We start from the raw sequence: 17987 nt of genomic DNA, 5'->3' as shown, positions 1-17987 counted from the left end.
TGGTGGGTGCCTGTAATCCCAGCTACTGGGGAGGCTGAGACAGGAGAATTGCTTGAACCCAGGAGGCAGAGGTTTTAGTGAGCCGAGATAGCGCCACTGCACTCCAGCCTGGGCAACAGAGCAAGACTCCATCTCAAAGAAAATAAAAATTGAAGTTATTTTGGTGTGGTGTTTAAGACACCTAGAGAGTAAGCACGAGCCCGAGTCAAGCAGGGTTTGAATTTAGGCTCTGTCACTTGCTAATAATGTGTGTGGTTATGCAACTGCCTTGTGTCTCAATACAATAGGAGTAATCACGACAGAGCCTGCCTCACAGGGTGGTTGGAGGAGTAGGTGAGGTGCTACATACAGAGCCCTGAGAACTGCGCTGTCACCCAGGAAGCAAGCTCTGCAGGTTCACCAGAGCCTTGTTGAATCCTTCAATATGTTCGCCACTGCATTTTTCTTTTTTTCTTTTTTTACCAGCTCCCTCCCCGCCTCCCACAGCATTGTTCATCTGAGTGTTCAGTGTGGATTATGCCAAACATTATCTCTGCTTCTTTTTTTTTTTTTTTTTTTGAGACGGAGTTTCGCTCTTGTTACCCAGGCTGGAGTGCAATGGCGCAATCTCGGCTCACCACAACCTCCGCCTCCTGGGTTCAGGCAATTCTCCTGCCTCAGCCTCCTAAGTAGCTGGGATTACGGGCACGCGCCACCATGCCCAGCTAACTTTTTGTATTTTTAGTAGAGATGGGGTTTCACCATGTTGACCAGGATGGTCTCCATCTCTTGACCTCGTGATCCACCCGTCTCGGCCTCCCAAAGTGCTGGGATTACAGGCATGAGCCACCGCACCCGGCCAATCTCTGCTTCTTTTAAGGGTGTGGACCAACGGGCAAGTGACTGCATGTGACTACAGAGAGAGGGCATAGCACACGGTGGCAAATGAGCTCTAGACTGCCAGCAGATCTGGGTACCGGTTCCAGCTCTACCAGCAGCACCCATGCAGGTGTGCTTCTGTTCTCTGGACCTCAATTTCCTGTTGTAAAATTCAGAACTTGGAAGAGATGACTGGTTAGGTCACTCCTGAGACATCCCAGATAATCACAGCCATCCAAAGGTTGCCTCAGAAGCCTTGAGTAACCAAGACAGCAGGAAGCAACAGTTTAGCAAAGGTTCAGAATCCATGATTAGGGCTCGAGAATGAAGAACTCTTCTAAGATCTTCTCCCAGACCAAAAAAAGCTAATTAAGAAAGAATGCTGGCATTCTTATGGGCAAACTGGAGGACTCCTGGGCTTGGCCTCTTCATATCTGCCTCCTCGACCCTCCTCTAGCCCCCTTGGACACAATGCAACTTCCACCCTCTACTTTTTTTCCAGATACTGCAGTAAACCTGCTCTCAGATCCTCTTCCACATTTAGGGAAAAATTCATTCATCAACTATACACTTCAGTGAATATGCTCGTACTATGTACCAGCTACTCTTTGGGTGCTAGGGCAGAGTAGTGAGGACATAGTCCCTGTCCCCCTGGGGTCAACATGCTGGTGGGGGCAGACAGAGGTAATAAGATAACCAAGTAAGATACACAGTACAGCAGGCAGAGTCGGTGAAGAGCTGGATCTAACTGGGTTGGGGTTTTGAAAAGCGAGTACAATCCAGCTCAGGTTGCAGAGGGGAAGGCATAGACAAGGCAGGGACTAGAATAACTAACCCTGGAATTTAGGCTGGGAAAGGAGGGAGTAGGGATTTGAAAGGGGGTGAGGTCAGTAGACTGTGGGGCCCGGAGCGGGTGAGGGTTCCAAGGCATGTCACGGAAGACAAGATCACTGGGGAGAGGTGGTCAAAGAACTGGGAGGTGAGGCCAGGGTGCCATTGGTGGGCTAGTAAGTGGATGGTGAAACCACCAGGCAGGGGGCAGGAGGAATCTGAGAGAGGACACGAGATGGGAGCTAAAACTGGCAGGGAGTGCAGAAAGCAGTCACAGTGGTGAGCGCGGGGAGGCTGGTCCTGAGTCTGGGATGGGGCGATGGAGTTTGAGAAGACATATTTAAGATATTAAATATTAATTTTACATTAACTAATGTGGGAAGAACCCCTTTTGTTTTCATAATTAGAACTACAGAAAGGGACAGAGGTGTTCGTGTCATGAAACGCAGGCCTCAGCATTACAAGACTGAGAAACACCTGGGAGGATCTTATTTCAACCGGGCTCAAAGCTGTGGGCCAAAGGGATGGAGTCGGAATCGTGCAGTTGTGAGTCACTGGAAGCTGGTTGGGAAGGCCTCTAGCTTTTTATGCATGGAGGACCTTCCTGTAGTCTCTGAAATCAAACCAAGTAGATCACCACCATTTCAGCCGAGGTTTGGATTATATTAATAATGACAACTTATCGGTATCATGGAACTAATATAATTGATTGATAGGAGAAGTTAAGAACAAGGGACCTGGCCGGGCGCGGTGGCTCACACCTCTAATTCCAGTACTTTGGGAGGCTGAAGTGGGTGAATCACTTGAGCTCAAGAGTTCAAGATCAGCCTGGGCAACATGGCCAGACAACATATAAAAATATAAAAATTAGCCGGGTGGGATGGTGGGCACCTGTAATCCCAGCTAGTCTGGAGGCTGAGGTGGGAGAAAAAATCATTTGAACCTGGGAGGTGGAGGGTGCAGTGAACTGTGATTGTGCCACTGCACTCCAGTCTGAGTGAGAGAGTAAGACCTTGTCAAAAAAAAAAAAAATCCAAAAAAATGGGATCTGTTTAAATCTGGCTGTGCTTCTGCTACTCATTATCCTCATCTGTGCACAGGGGTGATACCAGCCCCCACCCCTCTGTTTCTGAGAAGTAGATGAGCGCATATGTGCACAGAGACCTGCCTGCAGTGTTGTGAGGACTCACAAAATGTTGGCTACATATCGTAATCTTTCTCATGTTTGTTGGCAAACAAAAACAGGCTTAGATGGCCCTGTGCCATTGGTATTTCTGTGTGTGGAATAACAGCCAGAATAAAGCTGAAAAGCAGGTCCTTCCTTGGCTAATTGCATTTCAGCAGCCACTGGGAGGCAGTGGGTGTGGGGGGGGGCACTGAGACTCAGGAGGCCTGGGTTTCCTCCTCAGCCAATGAGGCCGAGGCCAAGTCAAGATGTCCCCAAACCCCTGTTTGTTCACAGTAATGTGGGAATGACCATTCCTGCCAGGTCCCCACAAGGCTGTTGTGAGGACCAAAAGAGGAAATGTTCCTTGAAGGTAAATGACAATGCCCAGAAGAGCGGATGCAGCTCCCCTTTGCTGCTGAGTGCCCACCTACTGTGTGCTGGCCACAGGGGCAGAGTCACCCACTTCTCCCTGCAGCAGTGCCCGGAAGGCAGGACCAGCACCCAGATAGCCAGAGCTGAGACAGAGTCTAGGGGCCTGCCAGGCAGAACCCCCTCCCCAGGAATGGAAATAAAGGTAAATCTTGGGTTCCTTCAAGAAAAATTCCAGGCACCTAGCTAGCCCTGAGAAGTACATGAACAACATGATAAGCAAGAAGGTAATAATAGTTTTTTAAAAAATAGCCAAGGGGCTGGGTGCGGTGGCTCAAGCCTGTAATCCCAGCACTTTGGGAGGCCGGGTGGATCACGAGGTCAAGAGATCGAGACCATCCTGGTCAACATGGTGAAACCCGTCTCTACTAAAAATCCAAAAAATTAGCTGGGCATGGTGGTGCGTGCCTGTAATCCCAGCTACTCAGGAGGCTGAGGCAGGAGAATTGCCTGAACCCAGGAGGCGGAGGTTGTGGTGAGCCGAGATCGCGCCATTGCACCCCAGCCTGGGTAACAAGAGCAAAACTCCGTCTCAAAAAAAAAAAAAAAAAAATAGCCAAGGAAGTTAGAGTCACAAAATGCTTGGTTCCCTATTGAAACTTAAGATAACATCTTATCATATGTTCCTGAATTGTTTTTCAGAAACCCAGGCCCCGACCAAATGGAAAATACCATCCACTGGCCCAGAGACCTCAGTTGGGAGCTGAGGACTGAACTCAGCCCACCATTCTTTGTTCAACATTTCTTCCTGAGGGGGCTGGAGGAAGTCACACCCTAAGGCCAGAGTTCAACATTCCTTTCTGCTGACCTCAGATTTTTAGAGAAAGCTTTGCCCCCTTAACCAATCACAAATCAGAGGATCTTTGAATCCACCTATGATCTGCGGGCCCCACTTCAAGATGTTCCACCCTTTTAGGTCAAACCAATGCACAGCCTCCATGTATTGGTTTATGCTTTGCCTGTAAACTCTGCCTCCCTGCCTTTAAACACCCTTACCAAGGCCTGGGTAAGGGCATGGTGGCTCACACCTATAATCCCAGCACTTTGGGAGGCTGAGGGACAGATCACAAGGTCAGGAGACCAAGACTGTCCTGGCTAATACGAGGAAATCCTGCCTCTACTAAAAATACAAAACTTAGCCAGGGGTGGTGGTGGGTGCCTGTAGTCCCAGCTACTTGGAAGGCTGAAGCAGGAGAATTGCTTGAACCCCAGAGGCGGAGGTTGCAGTGAGCTGGGATAGCGCCATTGCATTCTAGCCTGGACAACAGAGCAAGGTTCCATCTCAAACAAACAAACAAACAAACAAACAAACAAAAACACCGTACCTGTGAGCCACGGAGGAGTTTGGGTCTTAAGCATGAGCTGCCGGATTCTCCTTGCTTGGCGCCCTGCAGTAAATGCCTCTCTTGCTGCAAATCCCAATGTCAGTGCTTGGCTTTCCTGCACCAGGTGGGCAGACCCTAGTTTGGCAACAGAGTCTGTAGGACAAAGTGCTGTCAGAGGAACATGCTGGAGCAGTCAGATTGTAGAAGAAAGAAGTGTCATTATGGGTAAGTCAGTGAGCAGATTTGAGGACAAGTCATGAATGGCACCAAGTGTATTCAGCAGCTGCCCTTCTTGGGTGTTATCTGACATGTGCTGCTCATGGCTTCTGCACCTAAGGTCAGGGATGCTCATGCAGAATGGATTGTAACTGCATAAGGTCGGAAGCCTCCTCTACATCCACCAGAGGATGAGCTGAATATGCAGATGAGAAAGCAGAATAAGGAAAGGTTCTTTATGAACCAATATGGAAAGACTGCCAAGAAGTACTAAGTGAAAAGCACTCAGTGCCAAACAGTACATGTAGGATGCCACCATTTTTTTTGTCTCAAAAATGGGGAAGAATATCATGGAATATGCTCATTGATATATGACTAGAATATTCTAAAGCTAGTTGCAAGAAACTAGTACCCTTAGTTGTCTCTTGGGAGGAAAACTGGGAAATAGTATATCCTTTTGTACCCTTTGATTTTGAGACCATGTCAATGCAATATCTAAGACAGAGAGAGGAAGAGGGAGGAGAAGGAGAGGTGGAAGAAGAAAGGAGAGAAAGAAACACTGTACATGGGCTCTAGAATCAGATAGACTTGTGAATTCCAGCTCCACTACTTCCCAGCTGTGTGATCTTGTCCAAGTTACTCAACCTCTCTGGGGCTCCATCTGTCCAGGAAAGGGGCATGACAATTACATAATGCCTCCAACCCACCTAGACTATAGGGAGATTGAGACTAATGAGTTTAAAGCTCTTAGCTGGAAATGGTTGCTATAGATGTTTAACCAGCCCTGGCTTCCCACTCTCCAGACCAGCTTCCAAACTTCCTAGAGGGCAAATGCAATTTATCTTTTTCTTTTATATGCAATGCCCCAGGCACCAGCCCAGGGCAGCCCCTGTGCCTGTGGGATACCACAGCAAAGCAGAGTTGGGGGAGCTGAGTGTCTTGAGTCAAATGCAATTCCAGACCCTGTGCTTCCTCCCAGAGCAAAGCCCCTGCAGACTAACTGCTGGGCCCTCTGGTAGTAGGGTCCTGCTCTACTGAACCCCACATTCCTTCATCCCAGGCTGCACCTCCTTCCTCAGATGAAAAGGGCAATTCTCAAACACAAGCTTGCATGTGAATTTCTGGTGCAGTGCTAATTCCTGGGCCCACCCCAGGACCTCATTTTGCCTACTGAGTTCTCTAAGATGGAGCTCTTGCCACCTGTCAGGCTGTAGGTCCCACATCCTTTACAATCCACCTCTCTCCCCAGTTCCCAAGCATATCCACTGGTTCCCAAGCATATCCAAATCTTTCCTCCCTCATTCTCCATGCTTCTGATTTGCAGATCTCTCCTTCAAGAATCCTCGCACCACCCCCCACCATGCATTCATGCACATTTTCCCACTTGCCTAAACCACATCTACCTTGATAGGAGCAGCTCAACCATCTCTTCCTCCAGGAAGCCCTCCAATGTGGGCTGCCCTCCAATGGGGGCTCCCCTCTGGCTGATTTTGTGTCTGTTATAGCCTCTTCATAGGTTGTTTGGATTAGAATTATCCTTGATAAAGGCCGGGCACGGTGGCTCAAGCCTGTAATTCCAGCACTTTGGGAGGCCAAGGCGGGTAGATCACGAGATCAAGAGATCAAGAGATCAAGACCATCCTGGTCAACATGGTGAAACCCCGTCTCTACTAAAAAAATACAAAAAATTAGCTGGGCATGGTGGCACGTACCTGTAATCCCAGCTATTCAGGAGGCTGAGGCAGGAGAATTGCCTGAACCCAGGAGGCGGAGGTTGCGGTGAGCCGAGATTGCGGCATTGCACTCCAGCCTGGATAACAAGAGCGAAACTCCATCTCAAAAAAAAAAAAAAAAAAAAAGAATGATCTTTGATAACAATGAAAGCTTTGACTAGTCAGTGCATGAATATGAGTGGTTTATTAACATTGGCCCTCATCTGCTTACACCCCCAAGAAGTGTTACTGTCTCTTTTCATAGAGGAAGAAGCTGAGGTTGAGGGATGTCAGAGGGTTTGCCCAGGGCATAGCACAGAGTGGTGGGTTGAGATTTGTCTGCCTTTAGCTGGTGTGTGTGTGTGTGTGTGTGTGTGTGTGTGTGTGTGTGTGTGTGTGACTGCATCCAATTTTGAGACTGAACACTCTCTAGGTGGTGGTCAGTTTATTTTTCTCTCTTTCAGGGCCAGGGAAAGTCTAATCCCTCAGTGAATGCTAACTTGGATTCTCGAGATGGGGATCCAGGTTAGTATTCATAAGAAAGCTCTCTGGCAGTGACTTGGGAGGCTGAGGCGGGAGGATTGCTTGAGCCTAGGAGTTTGAGACCAGCCAAAGCAGCGTAGCGAGACCTTATCTCTACAAAAAATATAAAACTTAGCTGGGCATGGCAGTGAGCACCTGCAGCCCTAGCTATTTGGCAGGCTGAGGCAAGAGTATCGCTTGAGTCCAGGAGTTTGAGGCTACAGTGAGCCGTGATCGCACCACTGCTCTTCAGCCTGGGTGACAGAGCAAGACCCTGATTAAAAAAAAAAAAAAAAAAGAGGCCAGGCACGGTGGCTCATGCCTGTAATCCCAGCACTTTGGGAGGCCAAGGCAGGTAGATCACCTGAGGTTGGGAGTTCAAGACCAGCCTGCCCAACATGGAGAAACCCTGTCTCTACTAAAAATACAAAATTAGCTGGTCATGGTGGGGCATGCCTGTAATCCCAGCTACTTGGGAGGCTGAGGCAGGAGAATTGCTGGAACCCAGGAGGCAGAGGTGTGGTGAGCCGAGATTGCACCATTGCACTCCAGTCTGGGCAACAAGAGCAAAACCCTGTCTCAAAAAAAAAGGAAAGAAAGAAAGAATGGAAGGAAGGAAGGAGAGAGAGAGAGAAGGAAGGAAGAAAGAAAGAAAGAAAGAAAGAAAGAAAGAAAGAAAGAAAGAAAGAAAGAAAGAAAGAGAGAAAAGAAAGAGAGAAAGGGAGGGTGGGAGGGAAGAAAGGAAGAGGAAGGAAGAAAAAAGAAAAGAAGAAAAGGTGAGAGAAGTCAGGTAGAGACAATTCCTGAGGAGCTGTGTGGAGGTGGGGGTGGCTCAAAGGGAAGCGGTTGGGAGATGAACAGCATCATCTGGGAAGAAAGACGGTGTGGTGCAAACAGGACAGGGCAGATACCACTCTGACCCTGGGACACTCATGGAATTAAGGGAATTTGTTGAAAACAGGCAGGCACAGGGCCAGAGAGGAGCAAACACTATCTTTCCTTTCCTTCTAAACATCTCAGGAGGTTCCTGTGAAAAATCTACGTGTACACACCCCGATGTGCAGCTGCACCCTGCTATCTATACACAAAGTTATGCATTGCAGAATTGACTGTGAAAGGCTGGAGCCCATTCAGTGCCTGTCAATAAGGAACAGGTTAAATCGACCAGGAGATTTTCATGAGGATGGAACACTCTCCAGCCAAGAAAGGAGGAGGAAGTCCTCACTGCTCTGATATGGAATAGTCACCAAGACATATTTTAAGTAAAAAAAAAATGCAGCATGCATAATCAGGGAAATGAAAACTAAAACCACAGTGAGTTACAGTTTTACACAGATCCCCCTGCAAAATTAAAAAGCTGATAATTGCAGGTGTTGTGAGGAAGTGGCGCGAGGGGAATGCTCAAACTACTGGCGGGTGTGTGAATGGTTATAACTACCTTTTAAACCTTTGGCATTATCTACTGAAGTTGACCATGTACTTTCCCAATGGCCTTGCAAATGCCCTAGAAAAGTTCTTACCCAACCCCCGACTCCCAACACACACCAGAAGAAGCAATGAAGAACATTTGCACCAGCTCTGTTCTTAGAAGCCCAAAATTGAAAGCAACCCAAATGTCCTTAAATAGTCCAATGAGGCCAAGACAGTGGCTCATGCTCGTAATCCCAGCAAGCATGAGCCACCCTTTGAGAGGCTGAGGCAGGAGGATTGCTGAGGCTGAGAGTTCAAGACTAGCCTGGGCAATACAGTGAGACCTTGTCTCTACAAAAGGAGTTTTAAAAATTAGCCAGGTGTGGTGGTTCATGCTTGTAGTCCCAGCCACTTGGGAGGCTGATGTAGGAGGATTGTTTGAGCCCTGGAGGTTGAAGTTGCAGTGAGCTATGATTGCACCATTGATCTCCAGCCTAGGCAACAGAGTGAGACCGTGTCTCAAATAATAAAATTAAATTAGAAAACAATTATAATTATTATTAATAAATAAAATAGTCCAGTGAAAATAATCATTGTATGTCCATGCAACAGAATTTTCTACAAGAGTGAAAATGAACTAACTCCAGCCATGCATAACAGCACACTGAACTTCAGAACTATAATTACACGTGGGATAAAAGCAAGCTGTAGAAAACTATCTCAAAATCCAAAAAAGTGAAGCAGTATATCATATTAATTAATTATATATATTTATGTCTGGCATATACAATGTTTATTATATTTATCTCATTGAGTATAAAAATATAGCATATTTATTATAATCTATTATAAACAAGTAGTAAGATTATTAAAAAAACAAAAAGGGCAGGATAAGCATAAAATTCATGGTAGTATTTAGGAAAAGAGGAGGTGGAGCTGAAGAGGGGCACATAGAGGACTTTAAAAGCCCAGCTTCTTTGTCTAGAATAGGGTGTGGGTACCCATGCTGTTCTATTGTATTGAGGGTGTTTTAAAAAATGTATATATGTTCTGGGGCCTGGCGCAGTGGCTTATGCCTGTAATCCCAGCACTTTGGGAGGCTGAGGCAGGCGGATCATGACGTCAAGAGATTGAGACCATCCCGGCTAACACCATGAAACCCTGCCTCTACTAAAAATACAAAAAATTAGCCGGGCTTGGTGGCACGTGCCTGTGGTCCCAGCTACTGCGGAAGTTGAGGCAGGAGAATCGCTTGGACCTGGGAGGTGGAGGTCGCGGTGAGCTGAGATTGCACCACTGCACTCCAGTCTGGGCGACAGAGTGAGACTTTGTCTCAAAAAAAAAGTATATATATTCTATAACTAATATTTTTGTATCTACTTGATACTCAATTCTATTTTATTTTATTTTTATTTTTTTTAAAGACAGGGTTTCACCGTGTTGGTCAGGCTGATCTGGAACTCCCGACCTCAGGTGATCAGCCCACCTTGGCCTCCAAAGTGCTTGGATTACAGGCGTAAGCCACCACGCCCAGCCATTATAAGATACTTAATTTTAAAATTTAAATGAGGCCTAGAACAGTGTAAAAAGTATGCTACCATTTGTATAGAAAAGGGGGACATGCACATCACTCTAGTGCATAATTAAAGTGTTTCTGGAAAGTTTCACATGCAACTGGTAAAATTGGTTTTCTCTGGGGAGAAAAACTGGTAGGCTGGGGACAAGGAAGGACAATAAATCAATCGAAATTAAAAATCACAAAATTTAAAGAGAAGGAGACAAAGAGGTGAAGGAGGAAGAGTAGGGAGGATGGAGGGGAGAGGCCAAATTCTGGTCCCAGGAGGGACAGGGAGCAGGAAGAGGAGGACTGGCCAGGCTCTGGTTGTCAAAACCCGTGTGTGCCCACAGGCACGGGTGGGGCCAGAAGCCTGCGGGCCGCCCAGGAAAGCCTGCGTCCTCCCTGCACAACTCAGGCTTAGACTCAGATCATGCTCTTGCACCTGAGGACGGGGCCGGCTTCAAATAGTTGCTCTGATTGACCCCGGCTCTGCAGTCTTTTGTTTCCAGAGCTCTGCTTCCTAATGAGGGGCTCCCTCGGATCTCTTCTTCTTATCGCCGACCTTCACCCAAACGATTCCTCTGAAGTTGCTTCACAGTCTTCTGAGCCTTCATCCTCGATGACTCTGAAATGTGCGTCTGTGGCACCAAGGTCAGCCAACAGCAAGTAGGCCCTTTTCATCTCCTTTTAAACCTTCCCCTCAAGGACTCAGTGTCCTTGCTGTATTGCCTTATCAAAACCTGGTCACACATCCTTTGTTCACACTGGGATACCAGTCACTTAAAGGGAAACAGGCCCAGTCTAACTGGGGTCACTGCCATGTCCCCAAGGATCATGCCCTTGAGAGGTAAAAGCACTAAGGGTAGACTTTTGGGCATCAGCCAGTGGACAAGAACAAAATGGACACAATGTACAGGGGTTCCTTCTGCCCCATCAGTAACCATGACACCTCAGGACACAGGCTGGGGTCTCTATTCAAAAGTGGATCCCTCAGGCTAGGCACAATAACTCATGCCTGTAATCCCAGAACTTTAGGAAGCCAGTGGATCCCTTGAGCCCAGGAGATCTTGACCAGCCTGGGCAACATGGCAAAACCCCATCTCTACAAAAAATACCAAAGTTAGTCTAGTCGAGCATGGTGATGCACACACCTAAGGTCCCAGCTATTTGGGAGGCTGAGGGAGGATAATCACTTGAGCCCCGGGAGGCAGAGGTTGCAGTGAGCTGTGATCAAGCCACTGCACTCTAGCCTGGGCAACAGAGTGAGACCCTATCTCAAGAAAAAGAAACAACCAGAAAATAAAAAAAACAACTCTCCTGCAGAAGTGGGTCCCTCGGAGCCCAATGGTGGAGATCGGGAGGATGAAGTGGGAGAGGTTGTGTTACTCTGAACTAAAAAGAACTGCCCAGTATGACCCTATTTCCCAAACAGCCCATGTAGTGATCTGGGTGGCACCATAGTACAGAGGTGGATTCTAAGAGAAGCCTGGGCTACATAGCCAGGTGCGTACAGGCCCTGGCATCCAGGACAGGATCAGCAGCGAATTCACTCCAGGGAGCTATCCCTCCTCACCTCCTCTCAATCAGGGTTCCCCAGTTGAAAAGCACCTTGGCAGTTGTTCATAACTCTCCGTCTAGAGCCAGAAAGTGCTATAAAGGAAGACAGAAGCTTTGCTGCACAGTGGAGCTTACTGGAGGTCATTCAACAAGCAGGTCTGGAGCAAACGTCACAGGCCGGCAGTAAGGTGTGTTGGCAGAGATGTGGAGCAACTACACTCTCGCACACTGCAGTCATGATACGGCTTGGATTTGTGTCCCCACCAAAATAGCATGTTGAATTTTAATTCCCAGTGTTGGAATTAAACGTATATAGCTCCCATCTAATTTCAAATGCAATGGAGACTACCAATATTTTAACAAAGCAAAGGAACAAACAGGCAATGCTTGGTTTAGGCCTGTCCAAGATCCACAGCAAGTGAGAGGGGCTGGGTGGGAGGTGATTGGATCATGGGGGTAGGAATTTCCCCCTTGCTGTTCTCACGATTGTGAGTGCTTAGATCTGGGTGTTTAGAAGTGTGTAGCACCGCCCACTTTGCTCCCTTCCTCCTGCTCTGGTCATGTAGGATGTGCCTGCTTCTCCTTCCCCTTCCGATACAAATCCATGTTTCCTGAGGCCTCCCCAGCCATGCTCCCTATACGCCCTGCAGAACCATGAGCCAATTAAACCTCTTTTCTTTATAAATCACCCAGTCTTAGGTATTTCCTTATAGCCGTGTGAGATCAGACTAATACAGATGGGAATATAAATTGAACACCAAATGGAAAACTGGCAGAATCCGCTAAAGCTAAACATATATCTGACCTGTAACTTAGTAATTCCACTCCTGGGATATACAAGCACTTATCATGTCCATCAAATGACATGTAAAGAATGTTCATAGCAGTGTTATTTATAATAGCCCCAAACCAGAAATAACCCAATGTCCATCAGCAGGAGAATGGATACACAAACTGTGATGTGTCTGTGTGACGGAATGTTACTCAGCAACAACAAAAAAGCAAACTATAGCTACATGCAAAACAAGGTGGAGCTCAGAGCCATAATGTTAAATGAAAGAAGCCAGACACAAAAGAGCACAGGCCGTGTGATTCATTTATGTGACGTTCAAGCACAAGCAACACTAACCCAAGGCAATGGAAGTCTGGATGGTAGTTACCCTTGCAGGAGGGTCCTGACTGGGCAGGGTCATGAGAAACCTTCTGGGCCACTGGAAACATTCTGTACTTTGATCTGGGTTGCAATTTCATGGATGAGTACACGTATAAACATTCATAGAGATTAAACCCAAGATTTGTGTCCCAGAGTTACTGTATGTAAAACTAGATCTAAAAAATAAAAATATTCAAAGTTGAGGCTCTGTTCCTCCTGCTGACACCCTGACTACCCGACTAACTGGTTATGTCCTCAGAAGAGTGTTGTATCTGCTGTGGAGAGACCTTCGTTCCTGATGCTGGTGGCTGTATCTGAAAGCAGAGGTGGGAACTTATCAATCAAGAGAAGAATTATATGGCCATATGGTGGCCTCCTCACTCATTAGGTGTTTGTATGTGGGGCAGAATTTAGTCTAGAACTTAATTCCATGGAAATTTACCCCAAGAAAGCAAAGTTGTTGGGATGAAGAGATATAGCACCCATCTAATTTCAAATGCTATGGAGACTACCAATATTTTAACAAAACAAAGGAACAAACAGGCAATGCTTGGTTTAGGCCTGTCCACGATCCACAGCAAGTGAGAAAAAGCAAGACTTATTTAGCCTGAGGAGGCGTGGGGACTTGCATTCTAGTCGTACCAAGAACTTCCACAGTGATGTCAGAGAGCTGAGAGACTTCTCAACTACCAAGTACAAGAAACTAAAATACATGCTCTACCTAGAAAAACCAAGAGACTTTAAGGAATTACATTAAAATGATAATTTCTGAGTAAGGGTAATTTCTGAATAAGGTCAGAATAAGGGTAGTTCTTAATTTCTCCTTTGCACTTAAAAATTACCCCACAGTAGGCTGGGTGTGGTGGCTAATGCCTGTAATCCAAGCACTTTGGAAGGCCGAGGTGGGCAGATCACCTGAAGTCGCGAGTTCAAGACCAGCCTGACCAACATGGAGAAACCCTGTCTCTACTAAAAATACGAAAAAATTAGCTTGGCATGGTGGTGCATGTCTGTAATGCCAGCTACTCAGGAGGCTGAGGCAGGAGAATGGCTTGAACCTGGGAGGCGGAGGTTGTGGTGAGCTGAGATCACACCATTGCACTCCAGCCTGGACAACAAGAGCGAAACTCTGTCCCAAAAAAACAAAACAAAAAAAACTCCAGAAAAACAAAATTATCCCACATTACATACAAATAGTCCCCACACATTTTATAATCTTTCACGACCAGTTTCGATAAAATCTCCTTCAGGTGTCATTCTGGACGGTGAAGCTGGAGGGAAGGGGCTACCCCTGGGCCCTTATGTGGCACTCCCTGCCCATGAGGAACCATCAACGTTGCATCCCCAATATGGCTTCTGTATGCCCCAAAGGGATGAATACCAAACAGAAAGGAAAAAGAAGGAATTGAGACACTGCTTCAGGAGTTCAATTGAATCCAGCCTCTTCCATCTAGGCTTACAGGTTCCGAGCAAAGGACACAAAATATTCTTGGAAATAGCACCACAGCCCTTCTGAAATTTGGGGACAATTAGCTTTTTTGATTCTGTGTAGCCTGTGATGGGGGTAGAACTCAGTGGTAGAGTGTTTGACTGCATGTAGTACATGAGTCCTGACCCTTAGGAGTATTAAAGTTGAAAAGAATACTTACATCTATGTATATACACACAGACACACACACACACACAGACACACACACTTTTTTTTTTTTTTTATCCCCGATTACCTTCTGCCACCCTTGAAGGGAAAAGGCAAACAGAAGGTCACCCCAGGTGCCAGTGAAATAGGAAAAGTTCCCTTATTCCCCTCACTGGGCATGCGATGGGGGTGTGGCTCGATTCGGTGCCCCATAGCTCAAACCCCTAGCGGAAGCATGCAAACAGGCAGGTTGTGAGGAGTGTGGGCTCCAGCCCCAGTGCAGCATCTAAGGTTTGAGTGTTTACAGCTCCTGAAGCCATGGTGGGTGTGTGCTACAATATGCTCTTTCAGTTAGCCATCTGCAGACAGCTTGTGTTAATCAGTTCAATTAGACCTTCTGCCTTATCAGAAGGACAGAAGGCTTTCTGTATCCTGAATTCTTGCCTTGGTGTACTGGAAAAATAGGATCACATGTGGGCTTGGAGGATGGGTGCAAGGTTTTATTGAGTGGAGGTAGCTCTCAGTAAGGTGAATGGGGAGGCCAGAAGGGAATGGAGTGGGAAGGTGGTCTTCCCCTGGAATTGGGCTGCCTGGACTCCGATGGCCCCTGCCCCCTTCCCACCCCTTGCCTAATGCCATGAGGTCCTGCCTGGGTCGATGGCCTGTCAGGCGTCTGCTGGTGCCTTTCAGCATGCTCTTCCATTCCTCTGGACTTCCAGCCCTCTGTGTGTGTGTGCCCACTAGGGTCTTGGGGTTTTTATAGGCACAGGATTGGGGGTGTGGTGGGCCAGAGTGGTCTTAGCAAATGCAACATTTGGGCTCAAAGCCAAGAGTGCCTGTCCTCACCTAGGTTCATGGGCACAGGCCTGAGGGTGGAGCCCTCACCAGAGACCCCACCCTTCTCTACCCAGCACTTCCCTGCCCCACTCCCACATCACCAGGGTGGAACTAGCACCCCCCTCCAGCTCTAGCCCAGCAGTATTTCTCTGGCCCTTCTTCCTCACCACAGAGTAAGAAACTTCTGCCCCACCTTTTGGAGAAACCACTCCCCTCCTCCAAAGACCTCCTTCCTTCATCCCAGCCCCAGTAGAGGCCAGATGGCTGCAGCCAGCAGGACCAGAGACCTGCACACTCATTGCCCTACTGCAGATACTATGGGAGGCCTGCAGACTCAGGGTAGTCAAGACCCAAACCCTCCATCTCTCCTTCAGTACTGCTCCAAGCCTGGCAGTCTTGCCACTAGCCCCTTCTCTCAAAGTGAAGCTCAGAGCCTAGCCAGTTCAGGAGAGCCTATCTGGCAGGCACATTCACACTCAGGTGCTAATGACATCTAATACATTAATGGAAGCAGCCAAGCTGACCAGGAATTTTGGCAAATGCTTTCAGTGATATTTTTTAACTTGTTAGGAGAATGGGATTCTCTATTCCGAAGTTAGTGTCTCCACCACACGTCCCAATATCACAGTATCATTTTAGACTTGAGCTCATAAATTTTAACACAACATTGATAAAATTCATTGAGGACACTTTTGCCTACTTTGAGTAGTATGTAGGTCTGTGCAGAGTAGAATGGGCTGGGTGCTGAGTTCTGGTTCAGCCCTGCCTTTTCCTGCTTTGTGATGCTGAGCGCATCTGACCTGCCTCTCCCCTCCATCTGTGGCATGAGTCGGTGGGGCGAGGGCTGACCTTCCCTGTGAGGCCCTCTCTGGAGAACAGACCTCTCAGAAGGTGCTGTCTCCACCTCTCCCCCAACACGACTTGAAAGGTAAGGGGGTTTCCTCAGGTCTGTCCTTTGCCTTCCTTGCTCTTCTCAGTTATTCTTCTAACTGCCTAGGTGGGCTCCAGTGTGCCCACATTTCTGTCATCTGCTCCCTTCTTTCTCTTGAACTCTGGGCTTAATTCCCATCTGCTTGCTGGAGGTTTTTCTTACATGTCCCACAGACAACAGGAACTCATAAAAAACTACACTTTCTCCTCCCTTCAAAACCCAGAGATCCCTCCAGCAGCCACCCAGCATCCTGTCTTAACACTCCTGCTTTTTAACTTTGATGTTTAGTTAGTTGCCAAGCTCCAATCAGGTCTCTGCCCTGTTCAAATCTTTCAATGAATGCTGCTACCTGCCACGTATGAATTACACCTACCTTGCGCTGTCTTCAGGATCCTTTATTACATCGTCTCAGAGAGGCCCAAGGTGACACAGTGAGTGACAGTGACAGAGCTTTTAAGCCCAATGCACTGCCCCATCACCTCAGTGGCTTCCAGTTACACGGGAGGTCAGCTAGTCACTGGAGCTGGAATACACACAGTCTCTCTCTGAGCCATGAGTGTCTCCTCTTCTTGGCCTCGCCTGCTAAAATCCTACCCATCTGGCCATTTTTCCTTTATTTCTAAAATGTTTTATAGAATGAGCTCGTAATTTCACCCTACTTTGTAAATAATTTGAAAATGTCTTTGTAATTCAACTTACAATTCATATATAAGGTCTTTCTTAACCCCATTTGTCAAGGCTTGAATTAACTGCTTCTTCTGAAAGCTTTCATTGCTCCCCAACCAAACATGTGTCTCTCCCAAACTCCTCCATGTCTGTGACCCTCATTCACACTGGCCTTATGTGGAGTTATGTGAGATTTGTCTTATAAATCAGGTTGTGAGTGTCTTGAGACCAGGGATGTGTGTCTTTGCAGTTCCAACACACAAGGATTATTAGCACATTGGTAGTATTTTGTGTGTTATGCCAAAATGAGAACTTTAACTTCAATGACAAGGCTGTCAAAGGCCTCGTGGAGGAGGTAATCAGAAGACCGCTGCATCCTCAGCCACACCAGAGACAAGCATAGGAGCCAGGTAGCACCAGAATGGGATGGGGTGGGGAAAGGGGAAAAGCCATTCTATGCCGAGCAACTAAGCAGTTTGTCTCTGGGAACCCCTCTCTGCTACTGCTCTTCAGGGTGTTCCTATCCAGAAATGCTGGAGCCACAGCCACTGAGAAGCATGATACAAAATAGGCCAGTGGAGTCTTGAAATGCTGTGGCGCCCATAAAGAAAGCCTTGGCCAGATCCTTGTCCCAGAATTCTGCCACCATTTCTTAGCTGGCTGACCTTGGTCTTTTAATTTTGCTGCTCTGTTTCCTTGTCTGTGAAATGAAGACTAGCTAGGCTCAAGGAGCCTTTCAGCTTTAAGAGGAGTGAGGCCCATATTTCCCTCTCTCTGTATCCCAGCTACTCATCTACAGAATTAATACAGCAGCAATGACACAGGGGTTGTGAGCATCCTAGAGTCTCAAGTTCAGCAAGCTTGGTAAACAGGTGCCAGGTGTGTCCAAAGGGTTACTCTCCTTCTGAATGAGCAGAGGCTCCTAAAGGGACATGACCACAGGGAGGTGAGGCATGGGAAGGTAGGATGGACCTTCCACAGCTCTCTGAAGGTGGCAGTGCTGTCTGGGAGAGAAGTAAAGTCAGAGACCATCTTCACCCTCCTCCCAGGGGTCCAAGAGACAGACAGAGGCTGGGCATGGTGGCTCCCACCTGTAATCCTAGCACTTTGAGAGGCCAAGGTGGGAGGACTGCTTGAGCCCAGGAGTTTAAGACCAGCCTGGGCAACATAGTGAGACC

The sequence above is a fragment of the Callithrix jacchus genome, chromosome 4, assembly GCF_049354715.1.
Source record: "Callithrix jacchus isolate 240 chromosome 4, calJac240_pri, whole genome shotgun sequence".
In the NCBI taxonomy this organism is placed as follows: Eukaryota; Metazoa; Chordata; class Mammalia; order Primates; family Cebidae; genus Callithrix; species Callithrix jacchus.
Note: the sequence above shows the minus strand (reverse complement) of the source record.